Below are 18,180 nucleotides of genomic sequence, written 5' to 3' on the forward strand. Positions count from 1 at the left end.
AAACTGAAGTGAGACCTTCAGTTTCTCCTAGTACTAAGCTTAGGAGAAACTTTAGCATGTTCTGAGGTTCAGACTGCCAGAGAGAAACGTTCTGTGTCCAGGAGGCCCATGGTGACCACCTGATGTTGGATGAGATACAAGTCTGGCTACCAGGACCCAAGATGAACAGTTGGAGACTCAAAGTCTAGTGACCACTAAAATTTTACAGGTGAGTGACAGAATCTTTGTTGTCTCTTACTACAGTAAAAGCCTCTGGATCAGAGGCCATAACAGCTTTTACTCTGAGCCCAGGACTAGGAGATCCCCAGGCTTCCATGGGCATCTTATTCCCTGCATTAGAAAACACTAGGACACACACCACTAGTCCTGACCCAGCTCTAAGCAAGCATTTTGCCAACTGAGAAATCACTGGGGAATTCAGTACTGCTGTGGTGCTCAGCTGCCTCTGTTTCCACAAAGCTTACTGAAGTCACTGCATCATCACCAGGGATTAATCAGCACACAGAGGTCTTTGAGGGTCTAAGTACATCTAGCCTGAAGGCCAACACTTCTCTGGCAGATGGCTGTTGCTGTGACTTTACCTTTTCCTTATCAACAGTCAGAATGTTTGTGTAAACCAGCTACCCCAACTGTCTCTCTCTACTTTTTGTGGGAGCATGACAAGCATGGCCATGACTGGATCCCAGATAAGCACAGCTGACCCATCGCCTTCACCCTCCAGAGTCCCCAGAGCTCCCAGAGCCCATACCTCGTGAAGGGGGACACTTCCTGTTTTGCACCAATGATTATATTCAGAACCAGGGATGGTGGAGAATTACAAAGTAGTTTGGCCTCCACCAGCACCCCAGTGTGGGAGACCAGCAGAGCAGGTAGCCCTGCAGCCTCAGACACCATCCCACATTTCCTACAACAACTCTCCATGTATCATTGATAACATCAACTTGGAGGAATGTGAGCCCTCCCAAGCCCCTGATTCTGCAAGCCAACACCTAAATCCTGTCTTCACTACTCCAACAACCTAGAAAGGCCTAATTCCTTCCAGGATTACTCCTTCTTGGTGGGCCCATAAGGCAGAAAATACAAGATCTAACAAGATTTCTGTAAAACTGACAATTTTATCTATCAACTTGGCTCCAGCTCCATTCCGGGCATATTTCCAACCCCAGTGATCTAAGTCTTAGAGGACAGTGGTGCTCTCTCTTTATCTCTATTCCCACCCCTGTTCCTGCTAACAGTTCTACGCCAAAAGAGGCCTCTCTTATAATCAGCTTGAATCCTGGATCTGAAAAGATCGTTGTAGAAACACCCACTTTAGCAGTACACTTGCCTCCAGCCACATGGGCATCAGTGATGTCTCCTACACCAGTATTCAAAGTCTTAGAGGTCAGCAGTGCAGCCCAGGACAAAGGGATGACAGCCTCTTTCACCCGTGTGCCTGCTAGCTCCACCCAAGATGGGGCCCCTAGGACAACCAGCTGGAATACCAGATCTGAAACAATTTCTGTCAAAGCACCAACTTTAGTTATCACCTTGCCTCCAGCCACAACACAGGCAGGTGGGACAGCATCAGTGATATCTTTCAGCCCAGTGTACATAGTCTCAGAGGACAGCAGTGCCAGGGCAGGGATGACAGCCTCTGTTCCTGCTCTTGTACCTACTAAGCAGCTCCACCCTCTTCACAAGTAAGCAGACAGTTATATGTGGAAGTGCATGAAACTCAACAGGGAAACAGGTTGGAGATAGGGAAAGAGGAAAGATAGATTTAAAAAGAATAAAAGGCAGGGGTAATACAAGTGGGGAGGAAAGTCACAAGCAAAACAAACTTCATTTCTGGGAGGCTATCTCAGTTAAGAGTAAATCCCTTTATCCACTGCTGTCTTCAACACCAACAGCATCAACCTTGCCTTTCACCTCCCCAAGTTCTTCAGAAAAATGTTCTTCCCAGCATTAGTATAGAAGAGACGAGACCACTTGCCTTTCTGGACTCATCGGCCTCAGAGACCCTAATGGCCAAGGTGACTGAAAGGAAAGAGCCAGCCCTGGTTGAGTCCACAGCCGCAGTGGACTTCAGCAGAGGAACTGATGGGAATCACTTGTGGCCTTCTGAACTCCAGTCTCAGCTCTGCTCCTGGGAAGAAGGCCAGATCAATAAGGGTGGAGATTCAGCAGATAAAGTGTAAGTTTTTGTTTGGGATTCTGAGTACACATCCATTTGGAAGTCATCAATATAGCTCCACACACCTTGTTGATAAGCTTGAGGATATGTCCAGGGCCACATTTACACTACTGGCAGATCAATACTATCTAACATATACATACATCTCCTAATATGTGCTGGGTACTTTATAATTGTTATCTAATTTAAATCTTACAACACCTTTGGAGATAGGTGCTATTATTTTTCCATTTTACAAATAAGGAAATTGAGGTAGACAGAGGTTAATTATGTGACTTGTCCAGGTCACGCAGCTAGCAAATGTCTGGAGCTGGATTTGAGTTGCTTCTTCTTGATTTCTCATAAAGTTATTAGCTTCCATTGACTCCAATCTAATTTTGAAGGAATTATTTTCTTCAGTGAGCTTTTAAAATTCTTTTTCCATCTGACCAATTCTGATTTTAAGGCATTGTTCTCCTCACTGGCTTTTTGGACCTCTTTTGCCATTTGAGTTAGTCTTTTTTGTAAGGTGTTATTTTCTTCAGTCTGGCTGTTGAATTGTTTTTCATGATTTTCTTGCATCATTCTCATTTCTCTTCCCAATTTTTCCTCTAATTTTCTTACTTGACTTTCAAAATCCTTCTTGAGCTCCTCCATGACGTACAACCATGGAGGCTTTTGATGCAAAAGTTGTGATTTGTTGTCTTCTCCTGCTTCTGTGTTTTGATACTCTTTGTCCCCCAAAAAGATTCTGTAGTCTGATTGCACTTCCTCTGTTTGCTCATCTTGCCAGCTGATTACTTGACTTTTGAATTCTTTGCCATGGTAGAACTTTGCTTCCAGAGTGGGGAGTGCCATGACCCAAATTTCTGGGGTTCTGTGAAACTGTTGTCAGAGCTATGAGGAAGATACCTTCTCTACAATTACAACAGCTCTGTCATGCTAGCATTCTTCACCCCAGGACTGTCACCCAAGACTGTGACCCAGATCCAAGCAGGTGTAATGGAAATGCAAATTTAAAGATCTTCCCTGCCCCTAGGCTAAAGTGCACCTGGAGCCTGGGGTGGGAGGCTTGTTTTTCAGTAGATACTTTTTGATTGGCCAGTGGGTCCAGAAGGTTGTTGCATTCTCTGAGCCAGAAGGCTACATAAACCCTGATTTGAGGCTTTGTTTTGGGGCTCACTTTGAGAAGTGTTCTGTGATTTGCTCAGATGAAACTCTGGGAAGCTGGTTGTTGAGAGCCCTCCCCCCTCCCCCGGCTTTGAAAAACCCAGATGTTGATTTGGTATGGATGTAATGGTTGGACAGTTTGGAAACTGTCTACTTTATCTGTTTCTCTGTCTTGATAATTCTGTCTGTATACTCTGAAGTTTGGGGTGCTAACCTTTTTCCCCTGAACTAGGTAAAAGATATATGTTTGACTCATTAAAGTAAGCTTGTTAACCCATTTTGAGTTGCTTGCCTGTATCAAAGCAGATCCAAGAACCTGTGTTGGTAGCAACCCTGAGGACGCTTGGGGTGTTTGCTGCTACAGCAGGTCAAAGCAAGAACAATTACCCTCTGAATGGTTGTTTGTTCCCCCTGTGATCTGTAGGGCTGAAGCTCAGGAGGCAGACATGCGGGAGTAGCTGCATCTGTGGCCACCTCTACCTCCCTGGGGGCAGGAGCCGGACCACGTTCTTCTCTCACACAGTTCCAACAGAGTTCCCCACTGACCTTTTACTTTGTCTTTGGCATTTATGGATAGTGAAGTCTGGAAACTGCTACAACTGCCAGTGATTCATTCTCCTGAAGTCTGCTCTGGTGAGTCTGTGTCCTGGGTCTGTGATGCTGTGGGTCTGTACTTCCCTGAGTGTAGGCCGCTGCGAGTCAGGGCTGGCGCAAGTCTGGGCTGCTGTGGGTCTCCATGAGTCTGGGTAGTACTGTTCTCCACTCCCATCTCAGTATCATGGACCCTTCCTGTTGGCCTGCCAGCCTGCCTTCAGTGGGAGATTTGTTTCTTTCTGACACTTTGTGTATTCTGTCGCTATAAAATTTGAATACAGTCACTTTTTAGAGGTACTGGAAGCAGTTAGGGTGGGAGTTCAAGCCAGTCCCTGCCTTTACTCCACCATTGAAGCTCCGCCCCCAAATCAGTTCCTCTTGATTACCGGCCCAAAATTCTATCCACTGTCCTCCCTCACTGCCAAGACCAACTGCTTATCTGGAACTTACCCAGCACCAAATGGTTAAGAGAGATCTCTCTGGAGGCACAGAGAGTATTAGAGCCAGGATTCTCACCTAAGTACTCTCATGTCAAGTATACATTTTTTTCTGAGTTCAAATCCAGCTCTCTTAGCCCTATGACCTCGGGCAAGGTTTTTTACATCCCTCCCTGGGTCTCAGTTTCCTCATCTATAAATAAAGGGAGGGGACTGCACTTTTCAATTTCTAAGTCCCCTCCCAGCACTAAATCTAGCATCCTCCTGGAAAGCACACCCCCAAGACATCTTTTACATTTCAAAATTGAAATGGAAACATCCACATTGACTTTACTGTGGGCACAATTGAATGTACTTTTCTTTTTCACCATACAAGTGTGACTTGTTGAAAAAAGACTCAATTGGGAAATATACCTCCCACCTATTGACAGAGAGTCAATATGACAAACTGAGTTAAAAAATTAAAAGGAAGATGCAGAGGGGAACAAAAATATGGAATTGTTTGGTTCCAAGCCTAGCACTAGATTATATAAAAGGTGGTCCAAAGATCTTCGTTCAGTTTTAAGCTAAATTATACTAAAACATTTGGTGTGTGCATGTTTGTTTGTGTGTGTGTGTGTGCAGAGAGAGACAGAGACAGAGAGAGAGACAGAGACAGACAGACAGAGACAGAGAGAGGAGAGAAAGAGAGTATTTGGAACTGAAAATAAAATTTAAAAGGACAAGAAGGATGGGGAAAAGTTCACATTAAAAAAGAAAACATTTTTAAAAGACTTTTCCATTTTCTTATTACAGCAACTGCTGGGCATATGGAATCTTTCTCCCTGAATTTTACAATCACAAACCTATCCTGCATATCAGATATGAGGGATCCATGCTCCAGCACATTTGATGACATAAAGAAAGACCTGCAGCACCTGCTGAGACTGCCTGCTCACTGTCCTTTTTTTGTGGGAGAGGGCAAGGCAGCTGGGATTTAGGGACTTGCTCAAGGTCACACAGCTGGTTTAAGTGTCAAGTGTCTGAGGCCCGATTTGAAGTTAGATCCTGCTGGCTTCAGGGCTGCTGCTCTAGTCATTGTGCCACCTAGTTGCCCCTGCCCTTCTTTCTTAGCTCTTGTTTTCACCCCAGCCACACATTTTCTCACACTCTTCTTCTTTTGCCAGCTCAATCCCTTGTTCAAGAATGGCAGTCTTGGGTCATCCTATTCAGGGTGTGGGCTGATCATGATGATGTAAGACCCTTCCCTGAAGAGGTGAGTCCGAGGTCCTGGGGGACACACTTTAGACTTCCCCTGGCTAACCCAAAAGGTGTCTCCACCACACTTTTGTTCTTTTGGTGCTATTTCCTTCATTTTCAAGATCCCAGTTTTTTTGCCTGTCCTCCTCAATTCAGTTCAAGTCGAATAGGTTTATGAAGTAGATGCTGAGTGCCAGATACTGTTCTCGCCTGTGGAGGTACAAAGACTTAGATATGAAACCGTTCCTGTGCTTAAGGAGTTTGAATTCTATGGGGGGCTGGGCAGGGGGAAACATTATTCAGATAAGAAATACATAATATATAGAAAGTATATTAAAATGTACTTTGAAAGCAGAGTGTGGGAAGCAGGAAAAATCAAAGGAATTTGAAAAATCTTCATGCAAGGAAGTGGTATTTGAGTTGAATCTTGAGAGGGATATAGGGGATGACTCCATGAAGTGGGAATGAGGAATGAGGACATTTGAGGTGTAGGCAATACCTGTTAAGCCATGAAAGTGGGAGGTGGGATGTGACCTATAATGAACAGGTTAGTTTAGTTAGAATGTATAGTTTGTTAAGGATAATGTGAAAGATGAGGTAGTCATATTATGTAGAGTTTCCAGTGGCAAAAGAGTTTTGTTTTTACCCTAGAGGCCATAGGGAACCATTAGAGTCTCTTGAGAAGGAAAGGTAATGTGTTCATTATTTTTTTAAGAAAAATAATCACATGCTTCAAATTATGATTTAGATAAAGAAAAATCTTTAATGGCAATCCAGTGAGGTTCTCCAGTGGTAGCCTATGTCATGGCTGCTCTGCCCCACTCTATTCCATGTCCTAGTGACTGGTGAATTAAGCTTTCTCAATAGCCTTCTTGGTATTCTCAGAACCAAAAACTATCATGTTCTTTCCCAGACCCATGAACAATAAAGTGGCAACTGGAATGAATTTTGTGAGTTCCATAGCAAGACGCCAATAACCATATTTTAGGTGGAGAAAAAACTTTACTGGGATTCCAGCAAGCAGACCAATGGCATCACCAAGTTGGGTCCCTACCTCCTTGACAAGGACAGTCTCTCTCTTGATGGTGAGAAACCTGCTATACAGACTCACCTCCTTTTTGTCCTTGGATTGGTCCCCCTTTTGAGGCATGGTCTTTTACATTCATTTCCTTTCCTCCCTATTAGAGAGCCAGTCTCATTTGCCCTGATCTGGGCTTGAGCCCTTCTGACTCCTCATTTTTTTCCCCAGAGGAGCTTTGCCTTTATGATTTTCTCATCCCCTATATAATGTAGGGTATGAAGTGAGAAGTGAAGACAGGCAGGAAATGTTGGCAGAGAGGTGGAAGACTGACCATATGAGGACAGAATGTTGAAAATATTGTCAAATGTGGTCCCAGTATTAATTGTTGGTAGTATTGTTTGAATTGCTTTTCTTTATGACAAAAGTTTTGATTCTAGGAGTGGAGTAGATGGCCATAAATCCAGAAGTGATAGGTGGAGAAACTCAAGGCATGATTAAGCTTTATTTTTAAAACAAAGAAGGATGGGTCTTGGAAGCTGCTCTTCTGTAGGATACCCTGCCGAGGTAACCATTCAATTAAATCTTTCCACTTAGAGTGGCAAGAAATTCAGTATTCTTGATTGTTCATGATCTACCCTTTGCCTCTCTTCTTTCTTCACTACATCTTTTTTTAAAAAACAAATATCACACTCTCTCCCCACAGATTAGAGTGTTCAGATTATCAGCCTCTTCCACAAACAGTAAGCAGCCAAGATCCCAATTCCCCCATTCATGTCTTGCAGGTTCTACACAGGAAATAATTTTGTTGCCCCTTTCCTTGCTTTCCCTGCTCCATAGTGGGGAACAGAAGAGCAGGGAAGGCACCCAGAAAAGCCAATTCTCCATCCTAATTCACTTGAACCCAACTCAAGCATTTACGGTGCCTTGTGCATTGCCTTGGGTTGTGTGTGTGTGTGTGTGCCAAAATGAACAGCCCCCCCCACCAGAGCTCAGAATGGAGAAGGGCCCCCCCATTCTCTCACCATGTGATTCACTGGCCAATCCAAGCAGAACCTGTGACCCCCACACCCACCCACATTCCATAGGCTGTGGCCTTACCTATAACAGTCATTCATTGATATGATCAGTAGTTTACATTCAGTTTGTGGCTGCTTTTCTTTCAGTTCTGTCTCTGAGGTCATCCCCTGAACCAAGCATCCAAGGAAAGAATCCTCCAGGGTGGCCCTGATTGCTTTCTATGCCCTTCCTGGGTAGGAGTTGCAGAGTGAGCAGTCAGCTTCCCATGTGAAGATCCTACATAGAATCATAGATTTAAAGCTGGAAGGGACCTTAGAAGTCTAGCCCATTTTACAGGCATGGAAACTGAGGCCCAGAGATGGAAAGTGATTGGCTCAGGGTGATTGGATCCTGAATCTGGAGCTTGAAGGGATACTGATAGACCACCTGGCTCAACCACTTCATTTTACAAATGGAGAAATGGAGATCCAAGGGAACTTAAGTGACATGCCCCACGGTCACACAGGTAGAAAGCATCAGAGGTGAGATTTGAACCCAGGACCTCTAACTTAAGAGTCTCTGTTCTTTCTAATCTGTTATGTGAACCTCAAGGTCACAAAAGAGTGTGAGAGACAGAGCTTTAAATTCAGACCTAGATCTTGAGTCACACTCAATGACTCCCAGGGATCTTTCCATCCAAAGGAAAGTCCCTTCTGTAGACTGAGGGAAAAGAATGGATTTTTAAATTTTCTTTTACCTCCTCAGCACTTAGCACAGGGCCTGGTATGTAATAAATGCTTAATCAGTTTAGATTGATTGACTGATTGACATTGTGGGTGCATTGATGGGATCCAGTACTAGGAAAATGTGGTTTCAAATTCTCCCCCTTTACCCTCACAAACCTGCTTGCCCACTGAGAAGGGAAGCAGGAGGGAATAAGCTTTTTTATAGTGCATATACTGTGCCAGGCACTGTGCTAAGAGCTTTGCAATGATTTCATTTGATCCTTGCAACTCTGGGAGGTAGGTGCTATTATTAGTCCCATTTTGCAGATGAGGAAACTGAGGGCAAAAACAGGGTTAAGTGACTTGGCCAGGAGTCACACAGCTAGTAAGTGTCTAAGGACAGATTTGAACTCAGATCTTCCTGACTCCAGGTCCAGCACTCTCTAGTGCCTACTATCTGCCTCTTTAGTTAGAGCAACCAAGGTCAAAGACCCAGGTGTGGGGGTAGACAGGAGAAAGGAGACAAACGCCTAGAGGTGTTCTTAGGTTAGGAATGGGGACAGACAAAAAGGCCATGGCCCTTGGCAAGGAACTTCAGAGAAGGTAAATGATGCAGATATGGGCAAGTCACTTCATTCATCTCTGAGAGCATGAGCTTCCTAAAATGGGCAGAACAAGCGTTGTGGTACCTGCCTACAAGGCAGGATTTCAGGATCTGCTTCCTCACCTTGCTGTCATCATTTCCTTGGGCCTTTGGTGACTGTTTTGTCTCACCCTTCTACTGCCAGATCGAGGATTCATATCTTAATCTGGTTCTTTCTGAGGCATAGTTCTCCATCCAGGGATCCTTCTTGGACCACAATTTATGAGTCAGTTCCATCATAATTAGATCAACAATTCCATGACTTGGTTTTATACTGCTCTGGCCTCTGTTTCCCAAAGCTCCTGTAATAACCAGGGGATCCTGGAGCTGGTCTGAAGGAAGAAAGGACACCTGGGCCTCTCTGATCTCACTGTCCTCATGTGTCTGCAGTCAGTTAGCCTGGTGAAGGAGGTCAAGATTCGAGGTGTGGGGCAGATGAGGGCGAGGGGACAAATGCCTCCAGATGGTCCTAGTTCAGGAAGAGAGGCAGACCATCAAGTCATTCTCTGGGTGAGAAACTCTAGGGAAGGTAACTGAGCCACCTCCAACCTGATCCCTAGAAGGACCAGAATGAATTTCCTGTTGCCCTTGGCAGTCAACCAGTCTGAGCCAGGAGAATTTAGGCATCTATTTTTCACAGAAAATCAGCCATGTTATTGGGGAATTCGGCACTCCTTGAGACACCAGGACACCTCTTGTCAGCATCTTGCTTATTGGTCTGAGGTGTTTGAGGAAGAGGGGTCCTCAAACGCTTCATTGAAAAATCCCTCATTGGCTCCTCCTGTCTGTCTGTCCCATGTCAATTTATGAATCGCTAACTGTTAGACACTGAGCTGGGAAAGAAGATTAAGGTCTAGACTTGTGATTTGACTGGTTTAGGGAACTACCAAATGTGGGAATTCCTTCTCCTAATGAAGTGGTACCTCCTCTATAAGGGACAGACTTAGAGAACTGTCCAGAATGCCTACAGCTAGGTGACCTCTCCACGGTCACTAGAAGTAGAGCATCTAATAAGAAGATCAGGTGGGAAGGCAATTCAGGAAGAATGTATAACAAAGGCATGGTGACAGATAGAAAGCTGAGTTGGAGGATGGCAGCTAGGCTGCACAGTGTGAATAGAGGACTGGACCTGGAATGAGAAAGACCTGAGTCCAAATCTGGCCTCAGACACTTACTAGCTGTGTGACCCTGGGCAAGTCACTTAACTCAGTTTCCTCATTTACAAAAGGAACTGGAGAAAAAAAATGGCAAACTACTCCAGTATGTTTGCCAAGAAAAGCCCAAATAGTTCAGTTGAGAGGTGTTGATGGGTGCCTGGACTAGGAAGGGCCATATAATGTGGGGAGAAAGGGAACAGGTGGTAGAGAAGTTGTGAGTGTATCTTCACCAGGACTTGGTGCCTATTGGATGAGAGAGGTGAAGGAAAGGGAAGAGTCAGGAAGGGCAGAGGAGCTTTTGAGTCCAGGACACTGATGGGACAGTGACACTTGTTGTTTGGGCAAGTGCCCAAAGATCATATTTGAGGATTTGGTCCCTGCTTTATAAAACCTGGGAGAACCAGACTGCAACTGTTTACTATGATCTTCACAACAACTAATCTGCCATTCACTGAAGAGTGGGAAAATCCAGACTCGGGGCAGTTCAGTTCCATAAAGCAAACCCTGCTGAACCTGGTGACTTTCCCTATGCCATGTTCTCCCACATGGCTACCTTTCTTAGGACTAGGGTCCAGCTTTGTCCTTTGAATTTATTTACTCACACCTTTCCCCCTTCTTTCTTTTCCAGTTCAGAGAATAATTCAAGAAGAGTGGGCTTGCCTCTACTTACTTTGGATGCAGGCTGACCTCATTGAGGTGAGAGCCCTAAGAAAGACCGAAAACAGTCCCCTGTGGATCCAGACTGGGTCTGCCATGAGTCTGCTCCTTATCTCCCGAGATGGAAAGAAAGTACATCCATTTTCTCATGATCTTACAAGGGAAGGGGAAGAGAATATTTATTCATATAGCACCTACTAATGTGCCAAGCTTTACAGACATGATCTCATTTGACCCTCACAACAACCCTGAGAGAGAAATACATGTTGTTATCACCCTCATTTTACAGTGGAGGAAATGGAGGCAGAGGTATAGCGTGACTCTGTCAGGGTCACACAGCTAGTAAGCGTCTGAAGCTGAATTTGAACTGATGGAGAATAAGTCTTTCTGGCTCCAGGTCCAGCACTCTATCCATTGTGACACCTAGGAATCAGAAAGACCAGAGTTCAAATCTGGCCTCAAAAACTTCCTAGCTGTGTGACCTTGGACAAGTCACTTGACCTCTGCTTGCCACTGGAGGAGGAAATGGCAAACCACTTGTATCTTTGCCTTGAAAAACCCAATGGATAAAGTTCTACATGGTCATGAAGAGTTGTGACAGAAAGAACTAATCAACAATAATCCAGTCTTTATCTTATTTATTAATTATTTATTAATTCAAGGATCAAAGGTTGCAGACTAGAGCTGAAAGGGAACTCTAGACCAACCCTTTCCTTTTAAAGAGGAAGGAAGTTGAGACCCCAAAATCGTAAATGGAGGAAGCAAGGATTAAAATATCGATTTGGGAAATTTTTGTTACTTAAGAAAATTTTTATAAAAACTTAGTCTTAATAATCTCAATTTTAAAAGTTTGTTTTGCTCTAAAGTATACACAAAACTGTTAAATTATAAGATTTTAACTAATTTTTTTCTTTTCTCGCAAAAGTTTTGATGATCTTTTGATAAATCTTAAAACTAGAAATATAGCTTACTAAATTGATTCTAATTATAAAGTTATTACTCACTTTACTCCTGCTTATAACACAAAGCTTTTAGCTACGATATTACTGTTAAATGATGTTTTCCTTTCCTTCTGATATTGAGTCAGATAGCAAATATTCAGTGTTCATATGCCAAAATATTTGATATTGTTAAACACCCTCAGAATACAGATCTTTTAATGTTTTTCAGAAATTACAAGCTCTAACTGGATGAAAACTTGTCTGACTAGTTCTGCCCATGCAGAGCACTCTCTCCTGCTTATAATTCACATAAATTTTCCTTATGTTGTAAAACTATCAAGTCCCCTAGAAACTATCTCCAGGCAAGGTCATTCAGCCTGAGAAAGGAACTTGTTTTAGTCATGTAAATTTTAAATGAACCTAACTTTTTAAGAAGTTGTAATGGGAATGTAAATTTTTAAGATCTTTCCTGCCCCTAGGCGAAAGTACACCTGGAGCCTGGGGTGGGAGGCTTGTTTTTCAGTAGATACTTTGTGATTGGCGAGTGGGTCAAGAAAGTTGTTACATTGTCTGAGCCAGGAGAAGGGTATATAAGCCCTCATGTGAGGCTTTGTTTTGGGGCTCACTTTGAGAAGTGTTTTGTGATTTGATCAGATGAGACTCTGGAAAGTCATTGTTGAGAGCCACCCCCCCCCTTTGAAAAACCCAGATTTTGATTTGGTATGGATGTAATGGTTAAACAGTTTGGAAATCTGTCTATTTGATCTGTTTCTCTGTCTTGATAATTCTGTCTGTATACTTTGAAGTTCGGGGTGCTGACCTTTTCCCCCTGAACTAGGGAAACAATACATATTTGACTGATTAAAGTAAGCTTGTTAACCCATTTTGAGTTACTTTCCTTTACCAAAGCAGATCTAAGAACCTGTATTGGCAGCCACCCTGGGGACCCTGGGGTGCTTGCTGCTACAAAAGTTGTAAAGAGTAAAAATAATTTCTATAAATTGGCTTTTATATTTTAGAAGGATGGTAAATGGATTTCCTTACATTACAAGATCTGATACATCTTTATTATTTATTGCAGCCCCATGAGAATAGAAATAATTATAACTGGTCTAAGCTGAGATGTGTTAAGCTTGTTGTTTAAGGTAAAAAGCACTTGGGACCATTACTAAATTTTATTTTGAGTCTGAATTTGGGTATAGTTTTCTGCATTAAATCAGTGTCTGAGAGAAAATGCCACTAGCTACTCAGAGGAAATGTGATCCTGTACTGTCAACAGGTGGAAGTCTATATTTGGTGAAGGCCAAAGGGCCAATCTAAGCCTCTCTCTGGGATGGGATCCCCCCTGGCTCAGTTTACCTATGAGTTTCCTTTGAAAAGGAATGTTTCCCACCTATTCCTGAGTTTAGCTATGAGATGGAACAGATGCTGCCTGGTTGGATATCTGTAACTGTACCTGAAATTATAGAGAGCCAAGGACTTTTTCTCTTGGCACATTTGGAATGTCACATGTCCTTGCTATTTTCCCCTCTATAACAGGTTTCTATCCTCAGAGGAAGTATTCAGTAAAAGATGTGACCTTTTTTCATGTTAGCTTATTGGAAAATCTAATATTATTTCTCATCTAGAATTAAAATTTGTACAGAAAGTTATGCAAACTGCTTAAGATCATTAAAAGGCTTCAATCAATTTTCTTTTTTTATGTTTTTTTAATTCAATTTTTAATTTATTAATTTGTTTGTTTCCTTTTAGTTTACAGGATTAAATTCCACAATTCCTTGAATTTCACATTTTGTCCCCCTCCTTCCCCTCCCCCCCATGTCATCTTATAATCAAGTATAGGATCTGTAAATACTTTCACATTATACAATGGTCAGGTTATAAGGATGGATTGTACCAGCTGGAATGAAAAATGGTAAAGAGGACATAAAATCAAATAAGAGAACGAAAAAGATCAGGTATTTTGCTTCCACCTGGATATAAAATTAGTTCTTTCTAGTTCTTTCTCTGGATGCACGTTTTTCTCTCCATCATGCATCTTTTGGGATTGACTTATATCCCTGCATTGTTGAGAAGAGTCCAGTCTATCAAAGTTGGTCATCACACATACGTTGTGTCTGTAATTGTGTACAAATTCCTCCTGGTTCTACTCTTCTCACTCAGCATCAGTTCTTTTAAGCCTCTCCAGGTAAATATGAAGACCGCCTGCTCCCCGTTTCTTATAGCACAATAATATTCCATAACATGCATATATCACAACTTGTTCAGCCATTCCCCAATTGATGGGCACCCCCTTAATTTCCAATTCTTTGCCACAACAAAAAGAGCTGCTATAAACATTTTTGTACATATGGGTCTTTCTCCCATTTCTATGATCTCTTTGGGATATAACCCTAGGAGTGGTATTGCTGGATCAAAGGGTATGAAAGTATTTATTTATAGCCCTTTGGGCATAGTTCCAGATTGCTTTCCAGAAAGTCTGGATCAGTTCACAACTCCACCAACAATGCATTAGTGTTCCCGTTTGCCCACATCCTCTCCAGCATTTGTCATTTTCCTGTTTTGTCATCTTAGCCAATCTGACTGGTGAGATGTGGTACCTCAGAGTTGTTTTGATTTGCATTTCTCTAATCAATAGTGAATTAGAGCATTTCTTCATGTGCTTATAGATAGCTTTAATTTATTTCTCTGAAAACTGCCTGTTCATATCCTTTGACCATTTATCAATTGGGGAATGACTTGTATTCTTATAAATTTGACTCAGTTCTCTGTATATTTTAGAGATGAGTCCTTTGTCAGAGATATAGGTTGTAAAGATTCTTTCCCAATTTCCCACCTCCCTCCTAATCTTGGTTACATTGGCTTTATTTGTACAGAAACTTTTAAATTTCATGTAGTCAAAATTATCCATTTTACATTTTATAATGTTCTCTAATTCCTGTTTCGTCATAAAGTCATTCCCTCTCCACAAGTCTGATAGGTAAACCATTCCTTGTTTTAGCAGACTGCTTACAGTATCAACCTTTATACCTAGATCATAAACCCATTTAGACTTGATTTTGGTATATGGTGTTAGATAATGGTCTATGTCCAGTTTCTGCCATACTATATTGCAGTTTTCCCAGCAGTTTTTGTCAAATAGTGAGTTCTTATCCCAAAAACCAGGGTCTGGGGGTTTATCAAACAATACATTACTGTAGTCGTTGACTTCTGAATCTCATGTGCCTAATCTATTCCATTGATCCACTCCTCTATTCCTCAGCCAGTACCAAGTAGTTTTGATGACTGCTGCTTTATAGTACAGATTGAAATCTGGTAAAGCTAGTCCACCTTCCCTAGCATTTTTTTTCATTAATTCCCTTGATATTCTGGATCGTTTATTCTTCCAGATGAATTTTGTTACTATTTTTTCTAACTCTATAAAGTAGTTTTTTGGTAAATTAATTGGTATGGCACTAAATATATAATTTAATTTAGGTAAAATTGTCATTTTTATTATGACCCAGCCATGAGCAATTGATATTTTTCCAATTAGTTAGATCTGACTTTATTTGTGTGAAAAGTGTTTTGTAGTTATGATCATACAGGTCCTGGGTTTGTTTTGGCAGGTAGATTCCCAAATATTTTATAATGTCTACAGTAACTTTAAATGGGATTTCTCTTTCTACTTCTTGCTGTTGAGTTTCATTGGAAATATATAGGAATGCCGAGGATTTATGTGGGTTTATTTTATATCCTGCAACTTTGCCAAATTAATTTATTGTCTCAAGCAGTTTTTTACTTGATTTTCTAGGATTCTCTAAGTATATCATCATATCATCTGCAAAGAGTGATAGCTTGGTCTCTTCTTTGCCTAACTTGATTCCTTTGATTTCTTTTTCTTCTCTAATTGCTACTGCTAACATTTCTAGGACCAGATTGAATAAGAGGGGTGATAGGGGACACCCTTGTTTCACCCCTGATCTTATGGGAAATGCTTCCAGCTTCTCCCCATTGCATATAATACTTGCTGATGGCTTTAAATAGATGCTACCTATTATTTTAAGGAAGGCTCCATTTATTCCTATACTGTCTAGTGTTTTTAATAGGAATGGATGTTGTATTTTGTCAAAAGCCTTTTCTGCATCTATTGAGATGATCATGTGGTTTCTGCTAGTTTTATTGTTGATATGATCAATTATACTGATGGTTTTCCTAATATTAAAGCATCCTGGCATTCCTGGAATAAATCCTATCTGATCAAAGTGTATTATTCTTGAGATAAGTTGCTGTAGTCTTTTGGCTAGTATTTTATTTAGAATTTTTGCATCTATATTCATGAGGGAGATTGGTCTATAATTTTCTTTCTCTGTTTTATCTCTTCCTGATTTAGGTATCAGTACCATATTTGTGTCATAAAAAGAATTTGGTAGGACTCCTTCTTCACTAATTTTCCCAAATAATTTGTAGAGTATTGGAATCAATTGTTCTTTAAATGTTTGATAGAATTCACTAGTGAATCCATCTGGCCCTGGAGATTTTTTCCTAAGGAGGTGACTGATGGCTTGTTCAATTTCTTTTTCTGAGATGGGATTATTTAAGTAATTTACTTCCTCTTTAGTTAATCTGGGCAACTTGTATGTTTCTAAATATTCATCCATTTCCCTAAGATTGTCAAATTTATGTGCATACAATTGGGAAAAATAATTCCTAATTATTGTTTTGATTTCCTCTTCATTGGAGGTAGATTCACCCTTTTCATTTTTGATACTCATAATTTGGTTTTCTTCTTTCTTTTTTTTTTATCATATTGACTAAGGGTCTATCAATTTTGTTGGTTTTTTCATAAAACCAGCTCTTGGTTTTATTTATTAGTTCAATAGTTTTCTTAATTTCGATTTTATTAATCTCTCCTTTAGTCTTCAATATTTCTAGTTTAGTATTTAATTGGGGATTTTGAATTTGTTCTTTTTCTAGGTTTTTTAATTGCATGCCCAATTCGTTGAGCTCCCTTTTCTCTAATTTAATCACGTATGCACTCAGGGATATAAAACTTCCCCTAAGAACTGCCTTTAATGCATCCCACAGATTTTGGTATGTTGTCTCATTATTATCATTCTCTTGAATGAAATTACTGATTGTTTCTATAATTTCTTGTTTGACCCACTCATTCTTTAGGATCAAATTGTTTAATTTCCAGTTAGTTTTTAGTCTGTCTTTCCCTGGCCCTTTATTGCATATAATTTTTATTGCATCATGATCTGAGAATGCTGTGTTTAATATTTCTGCCTTACTGCATAGAATTGTGAGGTTTTTATGCCCTAGAACATGGTCAGTTTTTTAATATGGGCCATGAACTGTTGAGAAGAAAGTATATTCCTTTTTATCCCCATTCAGTTTTCTCCAGAGATCTATCATACCTATCCTCTCTAAAATCCTGTTCACCTCCTTAACTTCTTTCTTGTTTATTTTGAGGTTGGATTTATCAAGTTCAGATAGGGGGAGATTAAGGTCTCCCACTAGTATAGTTTTGCTATCTATTTCTTCCTCTAATTCCTTTACCTTCACCTCTAGGAATTTGGATGCTACCCCACTTGGTGCATATATGTTAAGTAGTGATATTGCTTCATTCTCGATGGTGCCTTTTAACAGGATATAGTTTCCTTCCTTATCTCTTTTAATTTTAATTTAATTTTGCATTTGCTTTATCTGAGATAAGGATTGCTACCCCTGCTTTTTTTACTTTAGCTGAGGCATGATATATTTTACTCCAACCTTTTACCTTTACCTTGTGTATATCCCTCTGTTTCAAATGTGTTTCTTGTAAACAGCATATTGTAGGATTATGATTTCTAATCCATTCTGCTATCCGTCTCCGTTTTATAGGAGAGTTCATTCCATTCACATTTACAGTTATGATTGTTATCTGTTTCTTTCCCCTCATCCTATTCCTGCCCCTGTTAATGTTTGTATTTTCCCTCCCTTCTCCCTTCCCCCCCTTAATAGTTTTCCTTTTGACCACCGCCTCCCTCAGTGTTCCCTTTTCGGCCCCCCTCCCTTTTCCTCCCCTTTTCCCCTTACTACTTCCCTCCCTGCAAATCACTCCCACCCCCTTTTTTGTAACCCTTTCCCCCTCCTACTGCCTGTAGGATATTGTTATACTTAATGAGGTATGCTCTTTTTTCTTCGCATCAAGAATGACAGGAACAGATCTCATGCGAAGCTCCTCTCCCTCCCCTCTTTCCCTCTAAAATGATGTGTGTTCTCCTTGTTTACCTTTCTAAGTCACTGTTGCTTCTGGTAATTGGACGTTGAATTTTCCATTGAGTTCTGGCTTTTTTATCAAGAAGGTCTGGAACTCTGTTATATCATTGAATGACCATCTCTTTGCCTGGAAGAATATGCTCAGTCTTGCTGGGTATGTGACCCTTGGTTGTAATCTGAGCTGTTTTGCCTTCCTGAAAAT

The 18,180-nt window shown here is 41.1% G+C and overlaps 1 long non-coding RNA gene across 2 annotated transcripts; it reads left to right on the top strand.

Moving 5' to 3' along the window:
- Nucleotides 1–1,558: 1,558 nt before the first annotated feature.
- On the top strand, nt 1,559–13,424 carry LOC138171206 (uncharacterized). 2 transcript variants are annotated; one of them, XR_011170835.1, is made up of 4 exons: nt 1,559–2,176; nt 3,750–3,958; nt 5,523–5,611; nt 10,766–13,424. It is a non-coding gene; the product is annotated as an uncharacterized lncRNA (long non-coding RNA). The 2 variants fall into 2 exon arrangements; XR_011170827.1 differs by lacking the exon at nt 1,559–2,176 and adding an exon at nt 3,311–3,440.
- Nucleotides 13,425–18,180: the final 4,756 nt, after the last annotated feature.

Source organism: Petaurus breviceps, unplaced genomic scaffold (assembly GCF_028583685.1).
Source record: "Petaurus breviceps papuanus isolate PSGF00001 unplaced genomic scaffold, PetGlider_PUasm1.0 103, whole genome shotgun sequence".
Classification (NCBI taxonomy): domain Eukaryota; kingdom Metazoa; phylum Chordata; class Mammalia; order Diprotodontia; family Petauridae; genus Petaurus; species Petaurus breviceps.